Genomic DNA, 6,336 nt, shown 5'->3' on the forward strand with positions numbered 1-6,336 from the left:
TTGCCTGGAGAATCCCAGGGATGGGGGAGCCTGGTGAGTTGCCATCTATGGGGTCGCACAGATTCGGACACGACTGAAGCGACTTAGCAGCAGCAGCAGCAGTCACAACTGAGATGGAGGAACAGAGATGGAAAGCAGGTCGGCTGCCCTAAGATACTGATTAAAGTGAGTTTACAATGTTTAACCAAAGTGAACCAATATCTTTTTAAATGTCCAGAGAAATCAAATGAATATTAGAAATGAGTAAACATAGGTAAGCTAAAATAAATTGAGTTATATTTTATTTTTTAGATTAAAAAAATCACGTGTGTGTGTATTGTCACAATGAAGAGTAATTACTTTATCTAGTCATATGGCCCTACATTTGCCTAAATTTTTTGATAATATTTCTTTTGATATTGACTTTGAGTGACATATGTCCCAAATTGGATTTAATTTTTTTTTTGTTTTGGATTTAATTCTTTATCATGGGAACACTTTTTATTGTTGCTGGTGATATGGAAGTGTGTGTGTTTTTCTATGAATATATGTGTGATTGAGACAGAATTGAGGAGGAGATTTTAAAAGTACCATGTTATTCATAATTAGCTTCATGTGATTTTTTTTTTTAAGTAATTGTTCCCATTACTAGGTACTTGACATCATTTAAAATGTCAAAAAAGTGTCAAAGGAGCTAAAGTATTTCAAGAGGTAATTTCTAAAATCTATCTTACCAATGTCAATGTATGCAAAAATATTTACTGCATCTCAGGTGTCTTTGTGAGAGTTAAAAATTGTTTCTCTTAGACTTCAATGAGTTCTTTTAAAACAATTAATAAGGACTTTTAACATTGCTTTATAAAAAAAGACTATAGTATAAATGAAGTAAGAAAAATATGCAGTCTTAAAAGAAACAACAGACAGAATTGAAACTTAGTAGTAAGTTATACAATTTATTTTTATTGAAATATAGTTTATTTTCATTGTTACTAGTTTCAGGCATAAAATGTACTCATTTGGTACTTTTATAGATTGTACTGTATTTAAAGTTAGTAAAACATTGATTATATTCCCTGTGTTGCACATCACATCTTTGTATCTTATTTAGTTTATTCATGATAGTTTGTACCTTTCAGGTCCCTTCTCCCATTTTCTCCCTTCCCTATCATTCTCTCCTCTCATTTATTCTCTGTATTTGTAAGTTTCTTTCTGCTTTGCTATATTCATTCATTTTATTTTTCAGATTCCGCATATAAGTGAAAGCATGTAGTATTTGTCTTTTTCTGTCTGATTTTACTAAGCATGATACTCTCCAGGTCCATCCATGTTGTTGCAAATAGCAAAATTTCATTCCTTTTTATGGCAGAGTAGTATTCTGTTATATGTATGCATATTGTCAGTAATGCTACTATGAACATTAAGTTCATATATATTTTAGAATTAGTGTTTTTTTTCTTTAGATAAATATCCAGGAGTTAAATGACTGGAATCCAGGAGGGAAATTACTGGGTCATATGGTAGTTATAATTTTAATTTTTAAGGAACCCCCATAATGTTTTCCATAATGGTTATATCAATTTCAATTCCCATCAACAGAGAACTAATGTTCCCTTTTTTTCTATATGCTTACCTTTGCCAATATTTCTTATTTCTTGTGTTTTTGATGATAGCCATTCTGATAGGTGTGAGGTGATAGTGCATGGTGATTTTAATTTGTATTTCCCTGATGGTTAGTGATGTTAAGCATCCTTTCATGTGCCTGCTTGCCATCTGTATGTCATCTTTAGGAAAATGTCTGTTCCAGTTTTCTTCTCGTGTGTTAATTGAGTGTTTTGTGATATTGAGTTGATGAGCTCTTTGTATATTTTAGATATTAACCCTTTATCAGATATAACATTTGCAAATACTTTCTCCCATTCAGTAGGTTTTATTTTTGTTTTTGCTTTGTTTTATTTTCGTTTTGTTGATAGTTTCCATTGCTGTGTAAAAGTTTTTAAGTCTAGTAAGATCCATTTGTTTAATTTTGGTTTTATTTCCTTTGTCTGAAAAGCAGATCAAAAAAAAGATTATGAAGACTTATTTTGGAAAGTGTACTTTTTGCCAATGTTTGCTTCTAGGAGTTTCATGGCTTCTGGTTTTACATTTAGGTCTTTAACCCATTTGGGGTTTATTTCTGTATATGTTGTGAAAAATTGTTCTGATTTCATTTTTTTACATGTAACTTCCTAGTTTTCTCAACACCACTATTGAAGAGACTGTTTTTCCACATTGTGTATTTTTGCCTCTTTTGTCATAGATTAATTGACCACAAGTGAGTGGGTTTAATTCTGGACTCTCTAATCCATTGATCTGTGTGCCTGTTTTACTACCAGTACTATACTGTTTTGATTACTGTAGCTTTGTAGTATAGTCTGAAGTCAGGGAGTATGATACTTCCAGCTTTGTTCTCTTTTCTCAATGTTGCTTTGGTTATTCCAAGTCTTTAGTGGTCAAAAATAAAGTTAAGCTTATTAGCAATATGCAGAGTGATGGGCAGCATGTAGAATCAGTAGATTTCTATACTTTATTAATTAATCAAACAGAACAAACTTTATTATAAAATTATATGTAGAGCAATGGTTGTGTGTGCTGTGACTCAGTCATGTCTGACTCCTGAGACCCCATAGACTGTAGCCTGCTGGGTTCCTTTGTCCATGAGATTCTCCAGGCAAGAATGCTGGAGTAGGTTATCAATTCTTCCTCCAGGGGATCTTCCCAACCCATGAATCGAACTTGGGTCTACTGCATTGCAGGCAGACTCTTTACTAACTGTGCTATCAGAGAAACCCTAGAACAATGGTTGATATATTTCAAAAAAGAGCTAAAAGTATCTATATCAACCCTTAAATCACTCAGGATCAGTTTTTCAACAGTAACTAGAATTTGACATAACTTAAAATAATATTTCCACAGAATATGTACATATATATACATCATTTATGTATGTGCTTGGTCTCTCACTTGTGTTTGACTCTGTGTGACCCCATGCATGATAGCCTGCCAGGCTCCTGTGTCCATGGGACTCTCCAGGCAAGAATAGTGGTGTGAGTAGCCATTCCCCTTCTCCAGGGGATCTTCCCAGCTCAGGGATTGAACCCAGGTCTCCTGTATTGCAGGTAGATTCTTTACCAATTGAGCCACCAGGGAAGCCCCATATGTATCATGTATGTGTGTATACACACACACAAACACACACACACACAGGTGTGTACACACAATCCTTGTATTTTTATTTGTTTTAAGTAGATTTGCAGTTCTTCTAGACTATTTAAAAAAAAATGACTCACTTTTGGTAAAACACTTGACCTTTTGGTGGCCTGCTGAGGAAATGGTGCATATAAATTTTCATTATCGTGGGTATAGTGTTACCTATTACCCTTTAATAGGTGAATTTTTCTTACCTTATAAAATGTGAGTAATCCAGAGTCTCTTTGTGAGCAAAAGTTAATAAACCTTTTAAAATTACCAAGATTATACTAAATTGCAAAAACATTTTATATGCCTTATAAAAAGTCTTAACTTTTTAGCTAAAAGCATTACACAGACCTTGGTCTAATTCACCATTGTATTTCTGCTTAGAAGACTTTTTAGTCTATTCAGGTTGATCATTCATGTGTTCATTCATTTGGCATGCAATTAAGTGTTGTTGATACACTATGAACATAAAACTCAAGATTCCAGCCTTTCTACAGCTCATCCTGGCATCCGGGACATAGTAGTCAGACACAGAACAGAAAGCAGGATATTAAAGTATAAAGGAGTAATTGCTAGGCAAAGGGATTGCCTAGTTAGTGTGAGATTCCTAGGATTTCTGGAAACTGAAATTATCAACCCGGAAGCTTAAGTGGAAATTGGCCTATTTGGGGATTTTTGGAATAATAAGAGCTGAAGAAAATGTGCCCAATAGAAAATTCTTAAAGAGCATGAGGTAGGAGAACATTTCTTCCTGGAGGAGCTTAAGGAAGTTTAGTAAGCCTGGATCTCCACAAATGGTCTTATTCCATCATCGGTGTCTTGGTAAACTGTTCATGAGCAGGGGTAGGGAGTATGGGTTCCTTGAATTTTATGCAGATGTAAGTCCATCAGGAATAAGAATCATGATTTTTATCTCATAACCGATTCTAGGTTTACTGCCATACTGCCCTGAATGCACCCGATCTCGTCTGATCTTGAAAGCAAAGCAATATCAGGCCTGGTTAGTACTTGGATGGGAGACTGCCTGGGAATACGGGGTGCTGTAGGCTTTTTTGGGCTTCTTTGATAGCTCAGTTGGTAAAGAATCCGCCTGCAGTACAGGAGACCCCGGTTGAAATCCTGGATCAGGAAGATCCCCTGGAGAAGGGATAGCTATCCACGCCAGCATGCTTGGGCTTACCTTGTGGCTCAACTGGTAAAGAATCCGCCTGCAATGTGGGAGACCTAGGTTTGATTCCTGGGTTGGGAAGATCCCCTGGAGAAGGGAAGGGCTACCCACTCCAGTATTCTGGCCTGGAGAATTCCATGGACTATATAATCCATGGGATCCCAAAGAGTTGGACACGACTGAGTAACTTTCATTTTTCACTTAACACCAAATAAGTCAATCAATTTGGTGCTTCCTATGGTCATATAGGGCTTCCTGAAAATTAAACTGTTACATTTGCAGTTCAATAGGGATGTAAAAATTGTCATTTAGCATATAATGTATTTTCCAGTGGAACCAAATTAACTGAATTATTTGTGATATTGGGCATTTCTAATTCAATTTACTTTGCTATATGGATGGTTGGAGCATGTTTTAAAAGTTGAAGCACATTTGATGCTACAAAACATATATAGCCCAACCAGGCCAAGGAAAGAGAGAGGAACCCAGTCTTCAGTTTCTCTGGTTTGCTGTGGAATGGAGTTTAGAGAATATCTTGACAGGAATGAAAGTGAATTTTCAAAGTTCCATGGTCAACAGAAACCAGTATCTATTTTCATTATTTGTCTTTAAATAGGCCAGTGCTGTTATTTTTTTTTAATTTTGAAATTTGTGATTTATTTGAATAAATAAAATGACATCAGATCTACTCATCAGCTGGAAACCAGTCATCTGTAGTCTCATTCCTGTGTTCTTTGTACTACATCACATTGACTACAATACTCGAATTCTGATTTTTTAACCACCATTAAGAATTTCAAATGAATTTGACTAATACCTATTCATACCTATCATTGTATATTAAAATAGGATTTTGGGAATTCATTGACTGTTAATTAGCATTGCCAAAATCTTACTAAAGTTAAATTAAATGCATCATTGGAAACTAATTTAAGTCTTATTATTCTATATTTAAATTTAAAAAAATGTTAGTGTACACTATCACTGTCCTGTATCCACCAGAATGTTTAATATTTTGATTTGAATTACTCAATGAAAAATTTTTTAAAGAATAAAGGAAAATGTTTTGGCTAATTGATTTCTTCCTAGTAAAATTTATTTTGTCAAGTAGAAATACTTTAAAAGATTTCTTTTTTCAGAAAAATGTGACTCTCTGTATGTGATTACATCAAAGCTTACTATCCTGAAAACAAAAGTAAAAGTTATGAGAATTCAAGTTATGAAATCCTGATAATTTCCCACTACTAGTGACTTTCATTGAGAAACATAATTTAAAAAGCATTTCCTTTGTCCAAATAATTTTATATAGCAAAATATAGAAGCAATGATTAGATATGAAGGAGCTAATAGGATTTTAATGTATTTTAGCTATAGGTGGCATTTCTTCTAAATGTGCATAATAAATGTAGAGAATCATTGGTTTTTTATCATAAACTGTTTCACTGAGCTTTCACATTAACCTCATAATAAATTATGTTGAATAACTGAATTTTGTAAAGCTAGATGAACAGGAAGAGATTCACTTAGCTTTTATGTGAAAGAAATAAAATATCATAATTTATCTAAATGTAGTATTTTTATTATCAGAAATTCATATAGAATTTAATGTGTTAATTATTTTGTGTCTGTGCAGAGAGATTATATTATATGTTTTTTCCTCATTTCTAGTTGACCATGGAATACTTTATTTGCAGAGCATTTTATAATCTCGGTGTGAAACTCTCTTTGAGAAATATTGACAACTTATTAAGTGAAAGTAAAATAAAAGGGATTCTTGAATTAGTTATGAGATGAATAAGTATCACTTTTCTTTCTGACTCAAGCTCATCATCTACTGCATTTCTTGCTTAGAGGAAAATAAGCAATTTTTAAAAAATTTAAATTTTCAAAGATATTTTGCATGATCTTCATCCAAATCTTCCATACAGGATTAGTACCCAAATATTTATAATATT

General features: G+C 33.5%; 1 pseudogene; it reads left to right on the forward strand.

The window, feature by feature from the left end:
• The first annotated feature begins 4,143 nt into the window (after positions 1-4,143).
• On the forward strand, positions 4,144-4,262 carry LOC136170169 (5S ribosomal RNA; annotated as a pseudogene).
• The last annotated feature ends 2,074 nt before the right edge of the window (positions 4,263-6,336 follow it).

Source organism: Muntiacus reevesi, chromosome 5 (assembly GCF_963930625.1).
Source record: "Muntiacus reevesi chromosome 5, mMunRee1.1, whole genome shotgun sequence".
In the NCBI taxonomy this organism is placed as follows: domain Eukaryota; kingdom Metazoa; phylum Chordata; class Mammalia; order Artiodactyla; family Cervidae; genus Muntiacus; species Muntiacus reevesi.